The 27,684-nt window shown below is 46.3% G+C and overlaps 2 pseudogenes; both read left to right on the top strand.

The window, feature by feature from the left end:
- Positions 1-10,211: 10,211 nt before the first annotated feature.
- Positions 10,212-11,504, top strand: LOC125511403 (putative cyclin-dependent kinase F-2; annotated as a pseudogene).
- A 1,615-nt stretch (positions 11,505-13,119) lies between these two features.
- LOC147990237 (protein FAR1-RELATED SEQUENCE 5-like) lies at positions 13,120-13,983 on the top strand (annotated as a pseudogene).
- The last annotated feature ends 13,701 nt before the right edge of the window (positions 13,984-27,684 follow it).

A 27,684-nucleotide genomic window follows, 5' to 3' on the forward strand; every position in this document is an offset into this window, starting at 1 on the left:
CCTTTTTTTTAAATCGGTTTCGCGCGTAGAAAACAAAAGAAAAACCATCTAAACGAACTCCGAAAAATCTAAAGTAAATTCTCCCCGACTCCTAAAAATGAGCCGAACAAAATGAACTTTACTCCGGACCTAGAATGCAATTTTTGAAAACACGCATTTTTCCCTATCCAAATAAAAAGCAAACAAAACTCCGGCAAAACCAAAATTTGATTTATTCATTAAATCTTCATTTTTCCTAACTTTGGGAAAGTCATATTATTCCCTCTCTTATATTTTTGATATTGGAAAAATAATTGAAGATGAAATAAATAAATCAAATGATCCTCTTTTCAAAATTTGAGAAAACTCAAATATGAAAATAACGAAATCTCCAACTCTCTCCGTGGGTCCTTGAGTTGCGTGAAATTTCTAGGATCAACCAAAATGCATAAAAAAATATGATATGCATGATGATCTAGTGTATAACATTCCAAATTGCAAATTTGGGATGTTACACATTCAAATGAAATTTGAACCAGATTCAAATTCCTTGCTGAAAACCTATTCTAAACCAATCAAAAAATTCTGAAATTTTGCCATCACCTTTGTCTTGCATCAGTACCTCACCACAAAAAATATCATAAATCCTAAAAATGCCCAAAGCCATCTAGCATTTGATCAAACACCCTCTATATGCACTGTTCATATCTGTAAAAAAAATTCAGAAATTTCAGAAAAGTTTGCTGCTGCTCCACTCCTTCTCCTCTCTTCTGCTCTTCAATGCGTCGGGGCCGGCGGCGACCATGGAGCAGGGGCAAAGAGCAAGGGCCGCACTCGATCGGGACCATGGGAAAGGGGGGGCTCATTTCGAGGGGGGCGGCGATGGCAGGAGTCCGGCGACGAGGACGGCGGGCTCGGGGCGGCACGCGGTGACGGGGACGGCGCGTGGCCGGCGACAGGGACGAGGAGGGGTGGGCTCGGGGAGGCACGCAGCGATAGGGACGACGAGGACGGCGGGCTCGGGGATGCCGGCAATGAGGACGACGCGGGCTCGTGGAGGCGACGACGTTGGCGGCAGCGACATAGACGGCGAGGTGGAGCAGCCTGACGGCGTCGTCGGCGGGGAAGGGGGAACTGGCGATGCAAATTGAAAATTTTCACAAGTGTTTGTTATATAGTCCAAGCTTTAGTCCCGGTTGGTGGCATAAACCGGGACTAAAGAGGCCTTTGGTCCCGGTTGCTGGCACCAACCGGGACTAAAGGGGGGCATTGGTCACGGTTGGTGCCACGAACCATGACCAATGCCCCCTTTAGTCCCGGTTGGTGCCACCAACCGGGACCAATGGCCTTGTGCTGCCCCGCGCCCAAAAGTTTAGTCCCACCTCGCTAGTTGAGAGGGCTCGGGAGTGGTTTATAAGCGCTGATGCGCCCACCCTCCCAAGCTCCTCTCAACTACAGGCTTTCAGGCCTAATATGTCACTGCAATGCCTGTGGGCCTACTGGGCCTGCTGCGGGCCTGAATCCTGGCCCATGGTAGGGTTTCTAGTCGTATTCAGGCCGTGGTGGCCCAGTAGGTGGCATTTTTTTTGTTTTTTTGTTGCTTTATTTATTTTCTTTTGTTTTTTGCTTTATTTTTTAATTCTTTATGCTTTTAGTTTTAGAAAAATTATAAAATTTTTGTTAATGCCATTAGTTTTCAAATTTGAAAATAATTTTTTAGTTTTTTTAGTTTTCGTTGTTGCTTTATTTATTTTATTTTGTGATTAACTTTACTATAAAAATAGTTTTTTCCTGTTTTTTTGATTTGTTTTTTGCATTATTTATTTTCTTTTGTTTTTTGCTTTAATTTTTAATTCTGTTTGCTTTTAGGTTAGCAAAATTATAAACTTTCTGTTAGTGCCATTAGTTTTAGAAAAATTATAAACTTTCTCTTAGTGCCATTAGTTTTCAAATTTGAAAACACTTTTTTAGTTTTTTTGTTTTCTTTGTTGCTTTATTTATTTTATTTTGTGATTAACTTTACTATAAAAATAGTTTTTTCCTGTTTTTTGATTTGTTTTTTGCATTATTTATTTTCTTTTGTTTTTTGCTTTAATTTTTAATTCTGTTTGCTTTTAGGTTAGCAAAATTATAAACTTTCTGTTAGTGCCATTAGTTTTAGAAAAATTATAAACTTTCTGTTAGTGCCATTAGTTTTCAAATTTGAAAACACTTTTTTAGTTTTTTTGTTTTCTTTGTTGCTTTATTTATTTTATTTTGTGATTAACTTTACTATAAAAATAGTTTTTTCCTGTTTTTTTGATTTGTTTTTTGCATTATTTATTTCCTTTTGTTTTTTGCTTGAATTTTTAATTCTGTTTGCTTTTAGGTTAGCAAAATTATAAACTTTCTGTTAGTGCCATTAGTTTTAGAAAAAATATAAACTTTCTGTTAGTGCCATTAGTTTTCAAATTTGAATAGTTAAAATTTGAATTCTTTGAAAATTGTTTGAATCACAAGTTTGTGATTAACTTACTAAAACATGAGAATAGATGCGCTTATCGAGAAAATTCAACCTAAATTCCTAGTAAATTTCTATGAATTTCAGAGAAATTCACTATGAATTTAGGTTAAACTTTTCTCTATTAGGGCATCTATTTTCACTTTGAGAGGAGCTCAACAAGGCAGAGAGGGAAGGGCTTATAAACCGGTGTGAGCCCCCTTCGGTTGGCAAGGTGGGACTAAACTCGGCCCACAACGAGGACCAACCCTTTAGTCCCGCTTTGTGGCACAAACCGGGACTAATGGTCATGGGCCAGGGGCGAGGAGCAAAATTATAAACTTTCTGTTAGTGCCATTAGTTTTAGAAAGTTGAAAGTTGGCATGGGCCAGGGACTAATGGTCATGGTATTACGAGGGCCGAACCATAAGACATGAAAGCATTTCAAATGAACTCTGAAAAAGTTGAAAGTTGGGATGGTATCATAATTTCACCCACATAGCATGTGCATGTACAAAACGGACAATGGTAGCATGTTCGTGTGTTACAAAGTTGCGGGAGAAAGTCTTCACTTTTTCTTCATTTGTGTCATTTGCTTATTGCGCCGTAACCATGGATAATCTTCATTGTTTATCAGGATGCTTGGGTCAGCCTTGACATTGAAGGGAGGAATTTCATGAAACTTTTCATAATCTTCAGACATGCCTGTCTTGCCGTCCACTCCCAGGATGTCCCTTTTTCCTGAAAGAACTATGTGGCGCTTTGGCTCATCGTATGATGTATTCGCTTCCTTATCTTTTCTTTTTCTCGGTTTGGTAGATATGTCCTTCACATAGATAACCTGTGCCACATCATTGGCTAGGATGAACGGTTCGTCAGTATACCCAAGATTTTTCAGACCACTGTTGTCATTCCGTACTGTGGGTCTACCTGTACCCCGCCGCCTAACAGATTGACTCATTTGCACTTAAACAAAGGGACCTTAAAATCAGGTCCGTAGTCAAGTTCCCATATGTCCACTATGTAACCATAATATGTATCCTTTCCGCTCTCGGTTGCTGCATCAAAGCGGACACCGCTGTTTTGGTTGGTGCTCTTTTGATCTTGGGCGATCGTGTAAAATGTATTCCCATTTATCTCGTATCCTTTGTAAGTCAATATAGTCAAAGATGGTCCTCTGGACAACAACTACAACTCATCACAAACAGTGTTGTCACCTCTGAGACGTGTTTCCAACCAACTGCTGAAAGTCCTGATGTGTTCACATGTAATCCAGTCGTCGCACTGCTCCGGGTGTTTGAAGCGTAGACTGTTCTTGTGTTCATCGACATACGGGGTCACCAAGGTAGAGTTCTGTAGAACTGTGTAGTGTGCTTGAGACCAAGAATATCCGTCCCTGCATATTATTGAGTCTCTTCCAAGAGTGCCTTTTCCAGTCAGTCTCCCCTCATACCGCGATTTAGGGAGACCTATCTTGTTAAGGCTAGGAATGAAGTCAACACAAAACCCGATAACATCTTCTGTTTGATGGCCCATGGAGATGCTTCCTTCTGGCCTAGCGTGATTACGGACATATTTCTTTAGGACTCCCATGAACCTCTCAAAGGGGAACATATTGTGTAGAAATACGGGCCCGAGGATGACAATCTTGTCGACTAGATGAACTAGGACGTGCGTCATGATATTGAAGAAGGATGGTGGAAACACCAGCTCGAAACTGACAAGACATTGCGCCACATCACTCCTTAGCCTTGGTACGATTTGTGGATCAATCACCTTCTGAGAGATTGCATTGAGGAATGCACATAGCTTCACAATGGCTAATCGGACGTTTTCCGGTAGAAGCCCCCTCAATGCAACCGGAAGCAGTTGCATCATAATCACGTGGCAGTCATGAGACTTTAGGTTCTGAAACTTTTTCTCTGGCATATTTATTATTCCCTTTATATTCGACGAGAAGCCAGTCGTGACCTTCATACTGAGCAGGCATTCAAAGAAGATTTATTTCTCTTCTTTCGTAAGAGCGTAGCTGGCAGGACCTTTATACTGCTTCGGAGGCATGCCGTCTTTTTCGTGCAAACGTTGCAGGTCCTCCCGTGCCTCAGGTGTATCTTTTGTCTTCCCATACACGCCCAAGAAGCCTAGCAGGTTCACGCAAAGGTTCTTCGTCACGTGCATCACGTCGATTGAGGAGCGGACCTCTAGGTCTTTCCAGTAGGGTAGGTCCCAAAATATAGATTTCTTCTTCCACATGGGTGCGTGTCCCTCAGCGTCATTCGGAACAGCTAGTCCACCGGGACCCTTTCCAAAGATTACGTAGTGTAAATCATTGACCATAGCAAGCACGTGATCACCGGTGCGCATGGCGGGCTTCTTCCGGTGATCTGCCTCGCCTTTGAAATGCTTGCCTTTCTTTCGACATTGATGGTTGGTCGAAAGAAATCGACGATGGCCCAGATACACATTCTTCCTGCATTTGTCCAGGTATATACTTTCAGTGTCATCTAAACAGTGCGTGCATGCATGGTATCCTTTGTTTGTCTGTCCTGAAAGGTTACTGAGAGCGGGCCAATCGTTGATGGTCACGAACAGCAACGCCTTAAGGTTAAATTCCTCCTGTCTGTGCTCATCCCACGTACGTACACCGTTTTCATTCCACAGCTGTAAAAGTTCTTCAACTAATGGCCTTAGGTACACATCAATTTCGTTGCCGGGTTGCTTAGGGCCTTGGATGAGAACTGGCATCATAATGAACTTCCGCTTCATGCACATCCAAGGAGGAAGGTTATACATACATAGAGTCACGGGCCAGGTGCTGTGATTGCTGCTCTGCTCCCCGAAAGGATTAATGCCATCCGCGCTTAAAGCAAACCATACATTCCTTGGGTCCTTTGCAAACTCATCCCAGTACTTCCTCTCGATTTTTCTCCACTGCGATCCGTCAGCGGGTGCTCTCAACTTCCCGTCTTTCTTTCGGTTCTCACTGTGCCATCTCATCAACTTGGCATGCTCTTCGTTTTTGAACAGACGTTTCAACCGTGGTATTATAGGAGCATACCACATCACCTTCGCAGGAACCCTCTTCCTGGGGGGCTCGCCGTCAACATCACCAGGGTCATCTCGTCTGATCTTATACCGCAATGCACCGCATACCGGGCATGCGTTCAGATCCTTGTATGCACCGCGGTAGAGGATGCAGTCATTAGGGCATGCATGTATCTTCTCCACCTCCAATCCTAGAGGGCATACGACCTTCTTTGCTGCGTATGTACTGTCGGGCAATTCGTTATCCTTTGGAAGCTTCTTCTTCAATATTTTCAGTAGCTTCTCAAATCCTTTGTCAGCCACAACATTCTCTGCCTTCCACTGCAGCAATTCTAGTACGGTACCGAGCTTTGTGTTGCCATCTTCGCAATTGGGGTATAACCCTTTTTGTGATCCTCTAACATGCGATCGAACTTCAGCTTCTCCTTTTGACTAATGCATTGCGTCCTTGCATCGACAATGACCCGGCGGAGATCATCATCATCGGGCACATCGTCTGGTTCCTCTTGATTTTCAGCAGCTTCACCCGTTGCAGCATCATTGGGCACATCGTCGGGTTCCTCTTGATCTTCACCAGCTCCCCCCGTTGCAGCATCACCGTATTCAGGGGGCACATAGTTGTCATCGTAGTCTTCTTTTTCGTCGTCTTCCATCATAACCCCTATTTCTCCGTGCCTCGTCCAAACATTATAGTGTGGCATGAAACCCTTGTAAAGCAGGTGGGAGTGAAGGATTTTCCGGTTAGAGTAAGACCTCATGTTCCCACATTCAGTGCATGGACAACACATAAAACCATTCTGCTTGTTTGCCTCAGCCGCATCGAGAAACTCATGCACGCCCTTAATGTACTCGCGGGTGTCTCTGTCACCGTACATCCATTGCCGGTTCATCTGCGTGCATTATATATAATTAAGTGTCCAAATTAATAGAAGTTCATCATCGCATTAAAACCAAAGTGCATACATAGTTCTCATCTAACAACATATAGCTCTCCAGAGCATCTAATTAATTAAACCATACATTGAAACTATGTAAAATATTTCAATGCGAAAACAAATGCGATCATAATCGCAACCAAGGTAACAATTGATCCAACGGCATAATGATACCAAGCCTCGGTATGAATGGCATATTTTCTAATCTTTCTAATCTTCAAGCGCATTGCATCCATCTTGATCTTGTGATCATCGACGACATCCGCAACATGCAACTCCAATATCATCTTCTCCTCCTCAATTTTTTTTATTTTTTCCTTCAACAAATTGTTTTCTTCTTCAACTAAATTTAACCTCTCGACAATAGGGTCGGTTGGCATTTCCGATTCACATACATCCTAGATAAATAAAATCTATGTCACGTTGGTCGGCATAATTTTCATAAACAATAAATGAACCAATAGTTATAAAGATAATATACATACCACATCCGAATCATAGACAGGACGAGGGCCGACGGGGGCGGATACCAAAACCATCGCACTATATAAGATGCAATAATAAATGTAAGAAAATGATACAAGTATCTATCTAAACATACAAGTAAGAATATTTTTCGTTTCAGAAAGAAGATAAGAACAAGAGGCTCACCACGGTGGTGTCGGTGATGAGATCGGCGCGGGTGATCGACGGCGGTGAAGACGGGGACGGGGCGTGACGGACCGCTAAATCTAGACAAATCTCGAAGAAAATGGAGTTTGGAGGTCGAGCTTCGAGAGGAGAAAGCTTAAGTAGTGTGGCTTGGGCATTCCATCGAACACCTCATGTGCATAGGAGGTGAGCTAGAGCACCACAAAGCCCTCTCCCCCTCGGCCAGAGAAAAACAGAGCACTGGGGTGCTCTGCTCGCGAGCGAGGGGTATATATAGGCACCTCATTGGTCCCGGTTGGTGACATGAGCCGGGACTAAAGGGGAGCCTTTGGTCCCGGTTCAAGCCACCAACCGGGACCAATGGTGGTGGGCCAGGAGCGAGGCCCATTGGTCCCGGTTCATCCCACCAACCGGGACTAAAAGGTCCAGATGAACCGGGACCAATGGCCCACGTGGCCCGGCCGGCCCCCTGGGCTCACGAACCGGGACCAAAGCCCATATTGGTCCCGGTTCTGGACTGAACCGGGACTAATGGGCTGACCCGGCCTGGACCAAAGCCCTGTTTTCTACTAGTGTAGAAGGGGTAGGAAAGGGTAGTCCTACTTCTACTAGGAGGAGGACTCCTCCTCCTGACGCGCCCTACAGGGGTCGGCCGGCCTCCCCCTTACTCCTTTATATACGGGGGCAGGGGGCACCCTAGAACACAGAAGTTGATCATTGATCCCTTAGCCGTGTGCGGTGCCCCCCTCCACCATAATCCACCTCGATCATATCGTAGTGGTGCTTAGGCGAAGCCCTGCGTCGGTAGTAACATCATCACCGTCATCACGCCGTCGTGCTGACGGAACTCTCCTGTGAAGCTCTGCTGGATCGGAGTTCATGGGACGTCATCGAGCTGAACGTGTGCTGAACTCGGAGGTGCCGTGCGTTCGGTACTTGGATCGGTCGGATCATGAAGACGTTCGACTACATCAACCGCGTTCTCATAACGCTTCCGCTTACGGTCTACGAGGGTACATGGACGATACTCTTCCCTCTCATTGCTATGCATCACCATGATCTTGCGTGTGCGTAGAAAATTTTTGAAATTACTATGTTCCCCAACACCATGCTGTCGCAATTTCGGCACCTCCATGACCATCAACGATCATCAACGCCTTGCCGACGACAGCCCTGTCGCCCTCCTCCAGGTTATTCCGTCGAATGCCGATCACCCGTCGCCTCGCCTGCGACAGTGTCATCGCCGCCTCCTCGTCGTCACTCCGCCGAACGACAATCAACCCGATCCTTCACGTCGTTGCACCCCCAACGACTAAATCGCCTGCTCTCCTTGTCGCTGCATCACCCAGCGATTATACCACCCGCTCTTTCTCGTCGCTGCACCGGCGACTGTATTGCCCGCCCCGAGACGCTAGCAAGGTCGCACCCCGGGGCAAGCGCAGCTTTACTTGAACCTTGCTCTAGATACCAATTGTTGGAAATTCATCCTCAGGATTGATCACGTCAAACTGCACATACACACGCACAAAAATCTAATAGCCAAGGGCCCTTGTCGTGCCCTTATTTTCTCTTTATTTCTTTTCTCTATTTTCTCTCACGGTTACAATAAACTCACGCACCTGTGTATATATACTCAACCATGACCATCGCGAACCCAAGCCCTATACGGACAAGCTACCTACTCCAAATAGAACTCACGCTAACATAAGGAAACTCCAAAACCGACTTGTCTATACTTTCCTATTTCACCAGTACTACTAATTATCCAGCAACCTTGATCATACTTATACTAATCCTAACCAAACACGCTAGCACCCACGGCTACACTAGCCTAGTTAACTAGCATACTCCTAACAAACTCAAATTTGTTTGGATTAAGCTAAGAATACATACATTGTTTAATTAAATTTTTAAAAATTGTACAGCGGAGTAAAAAATTAATAACTTGGATATATCGTTTTCATTTTAAAATTTTAGGGTTGCATCTTATTTACGATTTTTAGGCGAAAAGACCACATCTGTTATAAAAGTTCACCGGAAGTACAAGGCATCTAAAAAAATTTACATCGAGACTCTAAGACCATCGAACACCCACTACTGCCGCAAGAATGAGTTGATGTCGCCGCTCTCTGCCGGAGCCGGTTTGACTTTGTCGATGTCAACGGGAAAATCTTTGTGCACGTGCCCATAAGGACCACTGCGCCGGAGTTGTAGTCATCGCAGTTGAACCCTTGCATATATTTAAGCACCTGACATCAAATCTTGCCACATGACGAGAAACTCCAACCTCGCCGCTAAAAAAAAGGGCAGAAAACTTTGTCAGAGCTTCATCGACTATGACTCTCATGTCTTGCGCGATGTGGTTCTATGCCGACACTTAGTCGACTAAACGATGTGGTTTTTCAGTAAGAGGGTGCAGCTCCCATTGCAACACATGGCCTATTTCGTCGTGGCAATTGATGATGGTGTAGTTTTTAAGGACTAAAACGGATGAATGCAAGGGTGCTATTTCTCGTGATGCAATGCACGGGCATATTAAATTGTTTATCAAGTACTTCCTCTATAAATTAATATAGTACGTAGGTCTCTACTTTATAAAGGGAGTATTAAAGTTTATTCATCAAGTAATTAATAAAATTTTATAACTGAAAGAAGTGTACACACATTTAAAAATCTTCTTGTAATTTTAAAATGTATTCATGCCTTTGTAATAATTTTTCATTTATTATAAAAAGGTGTTCACAAATTTGAAAATATTCATATATTTTCATATAGAAAAGGGAAAAAGAAGTGTCCACATTTAAAAAACCTTGAGTTGATGGAAAATATGCGTGCATGAATATTATAGAAATATTCATGTAATTTTAAGAAGTTTTCACACAGTTAAAATCAGTCTTGAATTTTTTAGAAGTGTTTGAACATTTTAAAAAATCTGTATTCGCAAAAATAAAAATATATAAAACGGAACCAAAAAAAGAGAGAATGGCGTACGAGTTGCCTTGCGCGTGACGAAGAGATTTCAAAGTGAGCTGTCCCTGCGACTGCGAGCGTCACCCGCGTAAATTTCAAAAAAAAAAAAGCGTCACCCGCGTAAACGCGACGCGTACCCAAAATCTGTCTGAATCCCCCCGCGCGCCGCCAGTGCCAGCCCATAAACAGCCTCGATCCTTATCCTCCTCAATCCTCATCCTCGATCCTTCCTCTCATCCACCTCGATCTCCTCTGCTCCCGATTCACACGAATCCCCACCCCTCTTGCTCTGATCTGCTCTCGGCGCGCGTTCTAAGCTCAGATCATGCCGACGGCCATCCGCAAGCGCCCGGCGGCGGGACAAGAACCGCGCGTCCATGGCGGCAAGAAGCCCCGGTACGCGTTCGGTAGCATCTCCGACTACGAGAAGCTTGAGGTGCTTGGAGAAGGCACCTACGGCGAGGTGTTCAAGGCGCGCGACCGCCGCACCGGCAAGAAGGTCGCCGTGAAGTGGGTCCGCGGCAACGGGGCCGGCGGACACGGCCCGCCCGACATCCGCGCGATCACCCGCGAGGCCGGCTGCCTCGGCGCGTGCCGGGGTCACGAGTCGATTATCGAGATCTTGGATGTGGCGACGGACGCCGAGACAGGGGACGTGTTCCTCGTCACGGAGCTCGTCGCCGACGGCCGCACCCTCCGCGAGTCGCTCTGGAGGCCTGTATCCGAGGACGTGACGCGCGTGATGATGGAGCAGCTCCTGGACGCTGCAAAGAACATACATGGAGCCGGCGTCATCCACCGGGACTTCAAGCCGGAGAACGTCATGGTCGGCTTCTTCGGCGGGCTCAAGGTTGGTGACTTTGGGTCGGCGATGCGAGCGAAGCCGGCCGGAGTGCCCTATGAGGAGTGCTGTGTCGGCACCCTGATCTACACCTCACCGGAGCAGCTGGAAGGCAACCGGTACTACGGCCAGGCCGTGGACATGTGGGCGCTTGGGTGCATCATGGCGGAGATGTTGGCCGGCGCGACCCTCTTCGTGGCGGACACAGAGGAGGAGCTGCTCGCCGAGATTTAAGTTGCGAGATCAGATCACTTCTACGGGGAAGCTCGACCTGGAGTTCTTCGAGGAGCTTTCGGAAGCCGGGCGTGAGGTCCTCACCGGCCTGCTTGCCTTCAACCCCGCCGAGAGGATCACGGCGGCGGAAGCGCTCGAGCACCGGTGGTTCAGCAAGCCCAAAGGAGCAGAGCACCCGGGCTTTGTGTCGCTGAAGAGTTAATTAGCTTGATGTAGCATCTGATAGATGCAGTGCCACAGGTTAATTATTTCATTGCAGTGCCACTGACTTAACCGCTGTGTTACTGTGTAATCAGTTGCACGAATCTTAGTTATGTGTTCCTGTTCATGTAATTATTTGACTTGAGCAATCAATGATTCAGTTACTGTAGCATGGAAATTACTTGATGGACGAACAATGTCTATCCTGAATCCTGATGGCGTGCTAGAAATGGAATTGGCTAAAAGAGCTCCATTTTACGCATCGTGGTGATAGTGGTGCGTCTGAATAGTTGTGCATCTGAATCTGGTTGAGCTTTTCTATAACCTGTCTGAATATGATAAGCTTCTGAATCTGGTTGAAAAAAAAATGATCTTGATGTAACGGTGATTGCTGCTAACCTTCTGAATCTGGTTGAGCTTTCTATAACCAGTCTGAATCTGCTAAGCTTCTGAATCTGGTTGAGAAAATCGATGTTGATGCATAGACTAAATAGATGTGAAGTCCAAGGAAGAAAAACAAATGCTGAATGTCTCAGACCTAAGAAGGATATTCTACTAGTAGCAAGTTGGATTTCATCAGTTCAGAGCGACACACATGAAATCTGCACAGCAGTAAACAGGCAATCAAGTTTTTCTATAACCAACAAAGACTTAAATTCTTTGATGTGTGGTAACAGATTCCACTGAAAAAATATGGCTACCTCCTCTGTCTCAAAATCAGTATAAAAATCCGTATAATACAAGGAAAGGGAAAAATCTCTAAAAATCCTTGCGTACCTAAGCTTTTTTTTGGCTCCGGTCTCATCATGGCTGAGCTTTACTTCCATTGCAATGCAAGTCACATCTTCTTGTGCAAGTCTATTTAAAGCTCGGCAATTCATCTCCATTTCAGGTCTCCTCCTCAACAGATCTGAGTTGAGAGATGGTTACTTGACTGCTGCGTTTGTACTGAACATGTAGTACATCGTTATCATTTTTCACTTTAGCTATATGTCAGGCAACTGAATTTTCATTTTCGGTCAGTCGAATTTGATGCCGTTGATCCAATGTGCTTTATGATACGTGAGTAAGAAGTCTTCATTGATTTGACTGACGCTGTTCTTTATTCAGTTGATTTCCTGCCTTTGCTTGGTGAGTGCATGATGCAGCCGGGCGCAGATTCTCTGACTTGCCATGGCAAAGGCTGCCTCTACCTTACCCCTCACGATGCCCTCCGTTTCTGATCCCACGGCTACTGAGTGAACTGCCTCTCTCTGTGCACATCAATCGGCCCAAATCGAAACGAAGCCAGCCCGTAAAGGCCCAGCTAGAGGACCTGGAGGAGGAAAAGCCAGAGGATTTGACGGGTGAGCAGCCGCCAGATGCAATTTTTGGCGCGGGAGTCCAGTGCGGGTTCTCATCTCAATTAGCGTCTTAGCGATTGGGACGATCATCGGGGTGCCTGGACGCCTCGCTGGCTGGGCCGTCCTAGTTGAGCGTCGGAGCAGATCGAAGCTGCTCGACTTCCCTCTGCTTCAGGTTCGTGTCCTCCTTCGATTTCAAGAAACAGAGACTGCCTAGTTTTTAGGTTTGTGTCCAAGTCGCCTAGAGCAGGAACGCAAACTGCCTGTAATTGCTATTTGTCTGAAATATTCGCTCTTTCACTGCCTAGTATGATTGATTTATTTGTTCGGTTATCCTAAAGAAATCTACACACTTTCACTTGTAATTGTCTGAAATATTCAATCTGTTTGTTCATAATATGTGCAGTATACATCGACTTCTTGCCTTCCAGTTAAGATTCAATGGCACAATCCAACAAGAAGTAAGTTAGACTTTCCATTCGAAAAAAATGTATTTGCTTGCAACCAGATCTGTAGCAACAAAGATTGATTAACTTTTGTGTAGGGAGAATGAGAGTCCTATCTGGTTACCTCAAGTTGGTCTGAAATTCAGAAACTTAGATGATGCTTGGTTGTTCTGGGTAAACTATGGAGGCCGTGCAGGATTTGAGGTCAGAAAAAGGTATATAAATAAGATTAAAGTTGACGGGAAGGCAACATCATGTAGATATGTGTGTGCCAAAGAGGGTCTTCGAGCACACGACAAGAGGGATCATATCACAAAGAATCCCCAAGCTCAAACAAGAACAAATTGTGAAGTTCGGATGACACTTTCATTGGATCGAGTGGCAGGGAATTGTGAAGTGGTTGATGTAATGCTTGTCCACAATCATGGTCTTTACTTGCCACAAACATTCCATTTTGATGTTATCACAAAGAAAGATTTCAGAAGTTCAAGCTTTTGAAATTGAGACAGCCGATGATTCTGGAATTAGGCCAAAAGCTTCACATGAGCTAGCTAGTCGCCGAGTTGGAGGACCAATGAATCTCACCTACACTCCTCGTGATCTAAAGAATCACTTACAGGGCAGGCGCCAAAGAGAGTTGCCATATGGACAAGCAGGAAGCATGTTGAAGTATTTTCAAGGCAGGATCGTCGAGAATCCTTCTTACCAATATGCTTTGCAATTGGATTGTGAGGAGATTATAAGCAATATATTTTGGGTTGATGCTAAGATGGTCATTGATTATGCACACTTTGACGATGTTGTCACATTCGATACTATACTGCAATATAAGCAATATATGTTGGAAATGTTTGTTTAATTATGATTGTACTGTACTACAGTGCCAAAACTGAATTCTGTCTATACGTGTGCCTTTACTTAACTGAATCTTTTCTGTATTTGTTCCTATACTGAACCATAGTTCATTTCTGAACCTGAAAAGCTGCATTCTCCTCTCTCTGGCGAGCTGGGCTTGTTTCCCCCCCGAACTGGGCCTTAGTTGGGCCAAGGAATCACATGGTTTGGCAAGCTGTGCTTAGAGAGAGGCAGCTCGCTCAACAGCCATTGGATCAGAAAGGGAGGGCATCCATGAGGGGAAAGGTAGAGGCAGCCTTTGCCATGGCAAGGCAGAGAATCTTCGCCTGATGCAGCCACATGCATGCATGTCTTTTTTTTGCGTTCAAACTTGGGAGCTTTATTCAACTCAGGAACTCCATTGTTCCTGAGAACGGAGTCTTGGTCATTTTACCCATGAGGCATGGTTCGCACGTGTCAAATGATTCGCAATCAAGAGACTCCAAAAGTCCATCTGCATGGAGCTTCTTCATGCGTTTGACACCTATGTGACCAAGGCGGCAGTGCCACAAGTATGTGGGACTATCATTATCAACCTTACATCTTTTGGTATTCACACTATGAATATGTGTAACATTACGCTCGAGATTTATTAAGAATAAACCATTCACCAGCGGGGCATGACCATAAAACATATCTCTCATATAAATAGAACAACAATTATTCTCGGATTTAAATGAGTAGCCATCTCGAATTAAACGAGATCCTGATACAATGTTCATGCTCAAAGCTGGCACTAAATAACAATTATTGAGGTTTAAAACTAATCCCGTAGGTAAATGTAGAGGTAGCGTGCCGACGACGATCACATCGACCTTGGAACCATTCGCGACGCGCATCGTCACCTCGTCCTTCGCCAGTCTCTGCTTATTCCGCAGCTCCTGCTTTGAGTTACAAATGTGAGCAACCGCACCGGTATCAAATACCCAGGAGCTACTACGAGTACTGGTAAGGTACACATCAATCACATGTATATCACATATACCTTTAGTGTTGCCGGCCTTCTTGTCCGCTAAGTATTTGGGGCAGTTCCGCTTCCAGTGACCACTTCCCTTGCAATAAAAACACTCAGTCTCGGGCTTGGGTCCATTCTTTGGCTTCTTCCCGACAGCTTGCTTACCGGGCGCGGCAACCCCCTTGCCGTCCTTCTTGAAGTTCTTCTTACCCTTGCCTTTCTTAAACTTAGTGGTTTTATTCACCATCAACACTTGATGTTCCTTTTTGATCTCCACCTCCGCTGATTTCAGCATTGAATATACCTCAGGAATGGTCTTTTCCATCCCCTGCATATTGAAGTTCATCACAAAGCTCTTGTAGCTCGGTGGAAGTGACTGAAGGATTCTGTCAATGACCGCGTCATCCGGGAGATTAACTCCCAGCTGAGTCGAGCGGTTGTGCAACCCAGACATTTTGAATATGTGCTCACTGACAAAACTATTTTCCTCCATCTTACAACTAAAGAACTTGTCGGAGACTTCATATCTCTCGACCCGGGCATGAGCCTGGAAAACCATTTTCAGCTCTTCGAACATCTCATATGCTCCGTGTTGCTCAAAACTCTTTTGGAGCCCCGGTTCTAAGTTGTAAAGCATGCCACACTGAACGAGGGAGTAATCATCAGCACGTGACTGCCAAGCGTTCATAACGTCTTGGTTCTCTGGGATGGGTGCGTCACCTAGCGGTGCTTCTAGAACATAATCTTTCTTGGCAGCTATGAGGATGATCCTCAGGTTCCAGACCCAGTCCGTATAGTTGCTGCCATCATCTTTCAGCTTGGTTTTCTCTAGGAACACGTTGAAGTTGAGGGCAACATTAGCATGGGCCATTTGATCTACAAGACATATTGCAAAGATTTTAGACTAAGTTCATGATAATTAAGTTCATCTAATCAAATTATTCAATGAACTCCCACTCAGATAGACATCCCTCTAGTCATCTAAGTGAAACATGATCCGAGTCGACTAGGCCGTGTCCGATCATCACGTGAGATGGACTAGCCAACATCGGTGAACATCTTCATGTTGATCGTATCTTCTATATGACTCATGCTCGACCTTTCGGTCTTCCGTGTTCCGAGGCCATGTCTGTACATGCTAGGCTCGTCAAGTCAACCTAAGTGTATTGTGTGTGTAAATCTGGCTTACACCCGTTGTATTCAAACGTTAGAATCTATCACACCCGATCATCACGTGGTGCTTCGAAACAATGAACCTTCGCAATGGTGCACAGTTAGGGGGAACACTTTCTTGAAATTATTGCAAGGGATCATTTTATTTAAGCTACCGTAGTTCTAAGCAAATAAGATGTAAAACATGATAAACATCACATGCAATCAAATAGTGACATGATATGGCCAATATCATTTAGCTCCTTATGATCTCCATCTTCGGAGCGCCATGATCATCGTCGTCACCGGCATGACACCATGATCTCCATCATCATGATATCCATCATCGTGTCTTCATGAAGTTGTCTCGTCATCTATTACTTCTACTACTATGGCTAACAGTTTAGCAATAAAGTAAAGTAACTACATGACGTTATATGTTGACACGCAGGTCATAAATAAATTAAGACAACTCCTATGGCTCCTGCCGGTTGTCATACTCATCGACATGCAAGTCGTGATTCCTATTACAAGAACATGATCAATCTCATACATCACATATATCATTCATCACATCCTTTTTGGCCATATCACATCACACGACACATGCTGCAAAAACAAGTTAGACGTCCTCTAATTGTTGTTGCAATTTTTTACGTGGCTGCTATAGGTTTTTTTAGCAAGAACGTTTCTTACCTACGCCAAAACCACAACGTGATATGCCAATTTCTATTTACCCTTCATAAGGACCCTTTTCATCGAATCCGATCCGACTAAAGTGGGAGAGACAGACACCCGCTAGCCACCTTATGCAACTAGTGCATGTCAGTCGGTGGAACCAGTCTCACATAAGCGTACGTGTAAGGTCGGTCCAGGCCGCTTTATCCCATGATGCCACCGAATCAAGATAAGACTAGTAACGGCAAGTAAATTGACAATATCGACGCCCACAACTGCTTTGTGTTCTACTCGTGCATAGAAACTACGCATAGACCTAGCTCATGATGCCACTGTTGGAGAACGTAGCAGAATTTAAAATTTTCTACGCATCACCAAGATCAATCTATGGAGTTATCTAGCAACGAGAGAAAGGGGAGTGCATCTACATACCCTTGTAGATCGCGAGTGGAAGCGTTCAAGAGAACGGGGTTGATGGAGTCGTACTCGTCGTGATCCAAATCACCGATGACCCAGCGCCGAACGGACGGCACCTCCGCGTTCAGCACATGTACGGTTGGGAAGACGTCTCCTCCTTGATCCAGCAAGGGGGAAGGAGAGGTTGATGGAGATCCAGTAGCACGACGGCGTGGTGGTGGAAGCAACGGTGATCTCGGCAGGGCTTCGCCAAGCTCAACGAGAGGGAGAGGTGTCACGGGAGGAAGAGGGAGGTGCCAGGGGCTGGGGTGCGCATCCCTCCCTCCCCCTCTTTATATAGGGGTCCAGGGGGGCGCCGGCCCCTCCAGATCCCATCTAGATGGGGGGAGGGGGGGGTGGCGGCCAAGGGGGTTGGCTTGCCCCCCAAGCCAAGTGGGGTGCCCCCACCCCTAGGGTTTCCAACCCTAGGCGCAGGGGGAGGGCCAAGGGGGGGCGCACCAGCCCACCAGGGGCTGGTTCCCTTCCCCACTTCAGCCCATGGGGCCCTCCGGGATAGGTGTCCCCACCCGATGGACCCCCGGGACCCTTCCGGTGGTCCCGGTACAATACCGGTGACCCTCGAAACCTTCCCGATGGCCGAAACTGGACTTCCTATATATAATTCTTCACCTCCGGACCATTCCGGAACTCCTCGTGATGTCCGGGATCTCGTCCGGGACTCCGAACAACTTTCGGGTTACCGCATACTAATATCTCTTCAACCCTAGCGTCACCGAACCTTAAGTGAGTAGACCCTATGGGTTCGGGAGACACGTAGACATGACCGAGACGACTCTCCGGTCAATAACCAACAGCGGGATCTGGATACCCATGTTGGCTCCCACGTGTTCCACGATGATCTCATCAGATGAACCACAATGTCGAGGATTCAATCAATCCCGTATACAATTCCCTTTGTCAATCGGTACGTTACTCGCCCGAGACACGATCGTCGGTATCCCAATACCTCGTTCAATCTCATTACCGGCAAGTCACTTTACTCGTACCGTAATGCATGTTCCTGTGATCAACCACTTGGTCACATTGAGCTCATTATGATGATGCATTACCGAGTGGGCCCAGAGATAACTCTCCATCATACGGAGTGACAAATCCCAGTCTCGATTCGTGCCAACCCAACAGACACTTTCGGAGATACCCGTAGTGCACCTTTATAGTCACCCAGTTACGTTGTGACGTTTGGCACACCCAAAGCACTCCTACGGTATCCGGGAGTTGCACAATCTCATGGTCTAAGGAAATGATACTTGACATTCAGAAAAGCTCTAGCAAACGAACTACACGATCTTTGAGCTATGCTTAGGATTGGGTCTTGTCCATCACATCATTCTCCTAATGATGTGATCCCGTTATCAATGACATCTAATGTCCATAGTCAGGAAACCATGACTATCTTTTGATCAACAAGCTAGTCAACTAGAGGCTCACTAGGGATGTGTTGTGGTATATGTATTCACACATGTATTACGATTTCCGGATAACACAATTATAGCATGAACAATAGACAATTATCATGAACAAGGAAATATAATAATAACCATTTTATTATTGCCTCTAGGGCATATTTCCAACACGAACACCGTTTCTTAAATATCCAGAGACCCGTAACTCCAACCGGGCCGAAATTGTTACGCAACCCCCCCCCCCCAATATTAGCTTCCTTGCACTCGAAGGTGAGATCCAGCCGACTTACTGGGTGCCCACAAGGCACCTCGGCATGCCCCCTACCTTGTGGAGCCCATGGGCCCCATCTTGTGTTGATTCTTGCGCCAGAAATTAAGATATATTCCAAAAAAATCTCCGTAAATTTTTATCACATTTGGACTTTGTTTTATATGGATTTGGTGCGAAATAAAAAACATGCAACAAAAGGGACTTGCACGGGGCATTAGATTATTGTGTTAGTCCAAGAAAATCATATAAACTGTTACCAAAAGTATATGGAAATAGTAGGGTATTGGCACGGAACAATTAAAAATTATAGATACATCGGAGATGTATCAATCCCCGATAACCCAATAAATCAACAAGTTTGGGGGCGGAAAAATGTTTATTTTCCCAGGTAGCATCTTACAACTAGCATGTGCATCCATTGAATAAATAGCTCTTGTCCATCTTGGCTAATGATTTTATAGCAGGAGTGAACTTAGCAAGAGAGTGAATCCTCTTTTTTTGTTGCCTTTTCTTGTCCATCTTCTTTTTCATGATATAATATAATATAAGTTTACTTGATAAGAAAATAGCTCTCTTCTTGTTTGTTCACATGATAATAGTTTTTCGTGTCCATATTGTTTTTCATGATAAGCTTCAAAATCTCCCTTGTCTCATATTTGAAACATAAGGACATATTTGACCTCATTTAACATTGAACTATGTATACTTGCAAGGTTCTTCAAAATGCATGCCAAAGGTGATGACCGGATGAAACATGCATGCACTGAGCTATGGCTAATTTTTTTAAAATAATACATTTTTTATTAATTTTCAGAAATAATACACCGAAATTTTATTTTCTAAAAATAATACGGCCTCGTCCCACTAGAGGACGACTGCAGCCTCTCGTCTTACTGCTGGACAACTGAGTCCAGTCGGCCTATAGGAGGACAATAGGTGGCCCGTACTCCACATGGTGGCCGACGATTGGCCCAGCCATGTCGCAGCGCTCCCACTCGTCCCTGCATGGGCCGTCGGTGGCTGGGGCCCAGATGACAGGGCCCAGTCATCCTGCTGCAGGACGATCATCCACAAGGAGGACGACAGGGTCCCCAGCCCCGGGTCGCCCAGCTCCTTCCCTCGCGCGACCTTATCCCCTCGCTCTTCTGTGTTCTTCTTTCTGTTCTTTCTTCTCTCTTCGAACTAAAAATTAACCCATTTATACTCCAAAGTGAGCCATTTTCTTCATGATTTGCCACCGTAGATACATTGTAGATAGTTGGGGGAGGCAAGGGAGACCTCGATCTACTGATGGGGTAGCTCGTGGTGGTCGTGGTGAGCATTTTTGTGGAGGTGGTGGAGATGGTGGTGAGCAATTTTGTGGAGGTGGTGGAGGTGGAGATGAATTGATGAAGCTGCGGCAGTGTGGTGGACGTGAAGCTCCGGCTCCGGTGATTGAAGGCCGCTGTTCGTCGGCATTGCTTCGCACGCTTCAAGGGTATAATTTTACAGACATTTTCTCTGGTAGATGTTGTGCGAATATTGTAGATGTTATTTGCTCCACTAATATTTTGTATTAGGTGTGCGAATATTGGTATTTGCTCCGGTAGTAACCAATATTTTTTTCAATGTCTAATATTTAGTTGTGTGAATATATTCAGTTGCTCCAATAATATGGTGTATTATATGTGGATGTGGATGTCAGTTTTCCCACAAAAAAAGGATGTCAGTTTATTTTAGTTGGTGCGGTACTATATGTACTATATATAGATGTCAAACATGTTGTTGTATCAATTTTTGAAGTTGTTCTGGTATTATCCTAAAAATATTTAGTACTTAATTATTTTTAGGTATGTGAATAATTTTAGTTGATCCATTAATATTACGTAATAATTTTAGGTGTGTTAGTTAGGACTGTGAATATGTTTAGTTTGTCATGATGTTTAACAGTTGTCTGTCCATGTTAAATAATTTTATAGGTGAGCCGAGATGTCTGATGTAGTGACGTTCATATTTTTCTATGGTCCTGGTACTGTCCAAACAAATGAGATTGGGGTTGATCTGAGTGAATTTGAGAACATAGAGGTGCCACTAACCGCACATCAAACCTGGTCTCTTAGTCAGTTGAAAGAATGGGTGACATCATGTTTAAGGCTGAATACTGAAACGCACACCGTGGGTGTTCATGCATTGTGGACCCGGTCAAGTACAAATGTTTTATTCTATTTAAGGCCAATAGAGTGGGACTCTCAGTGGGTGCGGTGGTTACAAGGTTGCGAAACCAGGGGATGCAATCCTTGTGCCTTAGTGCTTCCCGTTGTGAAGGAGATAATTTCACCTGAAGGCGAGGGTGGTTACAATCCTGGGCAAAGCAGTGATGTGATGCAACACTCAATGTCAAATGCTGGAGATGATGGTTACGAACAAGGACAGAGTAGTCAGGTACACAGAGGAAATGTCGATGATTATTATAGTGGGGAGGTGGACGGTGACGAGGTAGATGGGCACATGCAGAACCATATGGAAGATGAGAATACTGATGTTGACATTGGTCATGCCGATGATTCCGACGAGTCTGATGAAGAAGAGAACCTAGAGGATGTGCTGAATCCTGCATCATGGAATCATGACTTCTCATCAGCAATGATCGTGAACGATGGGCATGATTCTGCCTGGCAATATCACCAGAACAACATTGCGATGGGTGCTATGTATCCCAACAAGAACGCTCTGAAGGACGCAATCATTCAATGGGCAATGTCCACACAAAGGGTTTTCACAGCTGAGGTGTCAAGTCAGAAATACTTGAAAATGGTATGCAAGAACGAAGATTGCCCTGCCAGGGTGCATGGCTATCTCCCTAAGTATGGAACAAGTTGGGTGATCAGTGACCTAGTTCATCACACATGTCTTATTCCCTGCATCCCTCAAGATCATGTCAACCTTTCATCCACGCTTATTGCTCGGTTGCTTTACAGCGAGATAGTGGAGTGCAAAGTGATGGAAGTTAAGGCTATCCAGACAAAAGTATTCGTCAGGTTCAAATACATAATTTCTTATGGCAAGGCTTGGAGGGCTAAGCATAGGGCGCTTGAGACCAGATTTGGTTCTTTTTTCGATGCATATGACTATGTTGTCCGGCTCCTCCAAACGCTGCAGGCCCGCAATCTTGGCACATATGTCGACATCCAAGACCTCTTCATGCCAGAGTTCCCAACTGTGAGGGTACTGCATTGACTGTTCTTCTATTTCGGTGTATGCATCGAAGCCTTCAGGCATTGCCGACCGGTCATATGTGTAGATGGAACTTTTCTCACTAGCAAGTACAAGGGTCAGATCCTGACAGCCATTGGTCAAGATGGACAAAATCAAGTAGTACCACTCGCTTTTGCATTTTTGGAGAGTGAGAACGTTGAAAGTTGGACATGGTTCTTCAGGCAATTGAAAGTAGCAGTTGTGAAGGATAAGCCCAATGTCTGCATCCTTCATGACAGGCATACAGGTATACTCGGTGCGGTAAAGACACTGACAAACCCTAGTCCTGAGGAACAAACTCCATGGCAGGACTTGCAGAGCCGTTGGTGCATGCGCCATCTGGGGGCTAATTTCTTCTCGCAGTTCAGAAATAAGAACCTGATGAATTTGTTCAAAAAACTCTGTAAATAGAACCATCTATGGAAGTGCAATTTGATACCTGACAGACTTAATGTGTGCACGCAGAGACACGTTAGGGATATGAAAGCTGCAAGAGATGCAGCTGTCAGAGCACATGTGGAAGCAGTAGTAGCATAGTTACCAACTGGAACAATGGCTGTGGAGGAGGAGCCTGTTGGGCTTTGTGACTTGCCTGGATTTGACCCACCTGGTACTAGGAGAAGGCTCGGGAGGTCCATTAAAAACTTCGAGCAGTGGATAGGGAATGAGCCTCTGGAGAGGTGGTCTTTGTTGCATGACACACATGGAGCAAGGTATGGTGTCATGACTACCAATCTCGTAGAAACATACAACTTTGTACTCAGAGGAAACAGGGCATTGCCACTTACAGCCATCGTTGAGGGTATTTTCTATGGCACCGTGAAGTATTTCAGAGATAGACGTCAAAAAGCAGAGCAACATATCTTGAACAACCCAAGCACACGTTACTATAAAAGAATTATGAAGTACATGGAAGAAAATATGCAAAAAGCTAGGTCACACACTGTAGTCCCCATTGGTAATCAAGAAAGAAGGTTTGAGGTCCACTTAGCTAACAAGAAATTCGGTTGTGCAAATGAGCTGAGGATGCATGAGGTCAAAATTGGAAATGAAGTATGGCCAACGTGTGAGTGCACATGCAACAAACCAAAGTTGCTTCACCTACCATGCTCCCATGTACTTGCTGCTTGCGGGCAGCTTGGAATGGACGCAATATCATTCGTGTCTCCATATGTTCTAAAAGAGTCCGTCCTCAATACCTGGACAGGTGAGTTGCTGGGATTTTGCTCAATGGGTAACTTCAACACCGTTAATCCTTTTGAAAGGCGGTACATTCCAGACCCAGAGAATATGCGTACAAGTAGAGGTAGGCGACAATGTCGGCGCATCCAGAATGATATGGATGAATCTGAAGCGGGAGGTGCCACTATGCAATGTATTTTATGTAATGAATTTGGCCATAGGGACTGAGGGAGTCCTGGATTAGGGGCTCTCCGGACAGCCGGACTATATCCTTTGGCCGGACTGTTGGACTATGAAGATACAAGATTGAAGACTTCGTCCCGTGTCCGGATGGGACTCTCCTTGGCGTGGAAGGCAAGCTTGGAAATACGGATATGTGGATCTTCTTCCTTGTAACCGACTCTGTGTAACCCTAGCCCCCTCTAGTGTCTATATAAACCGGAGGGTTTAGTCCGTAGGACAAGAACAATCATACCATAGGCTAGCTTCTAGGGTTTAGCCTCTACGATCTCGTGGTAGATCAACTCTTGTAATACTCATATCATCAAGATCAATCAAGCAGGACGTAGGGTATTACCTCCATCGAGAGGGCCCAAACCTGGGTAAACATCGTGTCCCGCGCCTCCTATTACCATCCGCCTTAGACGCACAGTTCGGGACACCCTACCCGAGATCCGCCGGTTTTGACACCGACATTGGTGCTTTCATTGAGAGTTCCACTATGCCGTCATCGTAAGGCTTGATGGCTCCTCCGATCATTGGTAACGATGTGGTCCAGGGTGAGGTTTTCCTCCCCGGACAGATCTTCGTATTCGGCGGCTTCGCACTGCGGGCCAACTCGCTTGGCCATCTGGAGCAGATCGAAAGCTACGCCCCTGGCCATCAGGTCAGGTTCGGAAACTTAAACTACGCTACCGACATCCGCGGAGACTTTATCTTCAACGGATTCAAGCCCATGTCAGGTGCGCTGCACAATCACGATGAGCATGACGTAACTCTATCGTCGGACAGTGTTCGGGAGATCACACCTGCAACTACTCCGGCCCTCAATCCGGAGCAAATTGCGCCATCCGAGGACGGAGGGATAGACCCCGCCATGGAGGCCGCACTCTCAGTGGCGATGGAGCCGGATACTGACTTCACCCCTTACGAGAGCCGTGTTGCCGAACCACTGGATTTGTCCCCGGCCACGGACTCCGAGCCGCCTGCGTCCGTGCCTATTGAATCTGATTGGGCGCCGATCATGGAGTTCACCTCCGCGGATATCTTTCAGCACTCACCTTTCGGCGACGTGCTAAATTCATTAAGGTCTCTCTCCTTGTCAGGAGAACCTTGGCCGAACTATGTCCGGCTAGAATGGGATGCGGACGACGAAGAAATTCGCTCCCCACCCACCACCCACTTAGCAGCCACTATTGACGATTTAAATGACATGCTCGACTTCGACTCCGAAGACATCGACGGTATGGACGACGTTGCAGGAGACGAGCAGGAACCACCGCCCACAGGGCGCTGGACCGCCACCTCATCATATGATATATACATGGTGGACACCCCCCCAAATAAGGCAATGGCGACGAGACAGCAGAGGTTGACCCCTCCAAGAAGCAACCCAAGCGCCGACGTCAGCGGCGCCGCTCTAAGTCCCGCCATAGCAAAAGTAGTGATACCGGCACAAGAGACAATAACACTCCGGATAGTGCCGAAGACAACAATCCCCTCCAGCACGACTTAGAGCGGGAGGGTGAACAAGCTAGCCCTCTAGAGCGGGCAGCAGATGGAGAATCAGAGGAGGACAATTACATGCCTCTCTCCGAAGACGAGGCGAGCCTCGGCGACGAAGAATTCATCGTGCCTGAGGATCCCGTCGAGAAGGAGCGCTTCAAGCGCCGGCTTATAGCCACATCAAATAGCTTGAAGAAAAAGCAACAACAGCTTCGAGCTGATCAAGATTTGCTAGCAGACAGATGGACCAAAGTCCTTGCGGCCGAGGAATACGAACTCGAGCGCCCAACCAAGAGTTATCCAAAGCGCAGGTTGCTACCTCACCTCGAGGAGGAAGCATTGAAACCCACATCACCAGCATATGATGCGGCTGACAGGCCACCTCGTGGCCGAGACAGAGAGGCATTTCAGCCCGAAGTCCAGCCCGCACCCTGCCGCCAATCAAACAAAAATACCAAGGCTCAGGGCAACACGCGGGACCTGCGAGATGTATTGGAAAACAAGGCAAAACATGCAAGATCGATCTACGGATCACGAGGGCGCGCACCAACACGCGACGATGACCGTCACGTCGGATACACTAAAAGTAAATCCGGCCGGGCCGAATACAGCAGACAAGACTCATATGAACTGCGTCATGATATAGCCTGACACAGAGGCGCCGCACACCCCCTATGCTTCACTGATGAAGTTATGGATCACGAATTCCCGGAGGGTTTAAACCCGTAAATATCAAATCGTATGATGGTACAACAGATCCTGCTGTATGGATTAAGGATTTCCTCCTCCACATCCACATGGCTCGCGGTGATGATCTGCATGCCATCAAGTACCTCCCACTAAAACTTAAAGTACCAGCTCGACATTGGCTGAATAGCTTGCCAGCAGACTCTGTCGGCAGTTGGGAGGATTTGGAAGATGCATTCCTTGACAACTTCCAGGGCACTTATGTGCGACCACCAGATGCTGATGACTTGAGCCATATAACTCAGCAGCCAGGGGAATCGGCCAGGCAATTCTGGACACGGTTCCTAACTAAGAAAAAACAAATTGTCGATTGTCCGGTCGCAGAGGCCTTAGGGCATTCAAGCATAACATCCGTGATGAGTGGCTCGCCCGGCACCTCGGCCATGAGAAGCCGAAGTCTATGGCAGCCCTCACAACACTCATGACCCGCTTTTGCACGGGCGAGGACAGCTGGCTGGCTCGCAGCAACAACACATCAAGGAATCTGGGCACTTCGGATACTAAAGATGCCGACGGCAGACCACGTCGTAACAGACACAAGCGCCGCAACAACGGCGATAACGCCAATGATACGACAGTCAATGCCAGATTCAAAGGCTCTAGATCCGGTCAGCGGAAAAAGCCATTCAAAAGAAGTACTCCGGGCCCGTCCAGTTTGGATCGCATACTCGATCGCTCATGTCAAATCCACGGCACCCCCGATAAGCCAGCCAATCACACCAACAGAGAATGATGGGTGTTCAAGTAGGCCGGCAAGTTGAATGCCGAAAACAAGGACAAGGGGCTGCATAGTGATGACAAGGAGGAGCCCCGGCCGCCGAACACGGGAGGACAGAAGAGGTTCCACCCACAAGTGAAGACGGTGAACATGATATACGCAACCCACATTCCCAAGAGGGAACGGAAGCGTGCACTAAGGGACGTCTATGCGATGGAGCCCGTCGCCGCAAAGTTCAACCCATGGTCCTCTTGTCCGATCACCTTCGATCACAGGGACCACCCCACTAGTATCCGTCATGGTGGATCCACCGCATTGGTCCTAGACCCCATCATCGAGGGATTTCACCTCACTCAAGTCCTTATGGACGGCGGCAGCAGCCTGAACCTGCTCTATCAGGATACAGTGCGCAAAATGGGTATAGATCCCTCGAGGATCAAACCCACCAAAACCACCTTTAAGGGCGTCATCCCAGGTGTAGAGGCCCGTTGCACGGGCTCAATCACACTAGAAGTGGTCTTCGGATCTCCGGACAACTCCGAAGCGAGGAGTTAATCTTCGATATCGTCCCGTTCCGCAGTGGCTATCAGGCACTGCTCGGGTGAACCGCATTTGCAAAATTCAATGCGGTACCGCATTACGCATACCTCAAGCTCAAGATGCCAGGACCTAGGGGGGTCATAACAGTCAATGGAAACACAGAACACTCACTCCACACGGAAGAGCACACTGCGGCCCTCGCAGCAGAAGCACAAAGCAGCCTTTTAAGGCAAACCGCCAATTCGGCGATACAGCCCCCGGACACCGTTAAGCGAGTCCGGAGTAACCTACAACAGGATCGTCTGGCACGTTCATAGCTTGCCTAGCAATTCGGCCCCTGTCCCAGTACCAGTCAAGCAACGAAATCCGTGCCACACGTACATAATTACGCACTGAAAATACCATGGGCATAGGCGGGGGCACAATCAGGGCACGTCCCGCAATGCGGCTTAACCGCCCCAGGGGCTGCATACCTTTATCATTTTTTCTCTTTTAGGACCTTACTCTCTGGAAGCCCTTTCTGGCATTATGATTGCCGGACACATTACGGGAAGGAACAACCAAGGAGGCAAGAAGCTAAGACG

The sequence above is a fragment of the Triticum urartu genome, chromosome 1A, assembly GCF_056163025.1.
Source record: "Triticum urartu cultivar PI428250 chromosome 1A, HENAU_Tu73, whole genome shotgun sequence".
Taxonomy (NCBI): domain Eukaryota; kingdom Viridiplantae; phylum Streptophyta; class Magnoliopsida; order Poales; family Poaceae; genus Triticum; species Triticum urartu.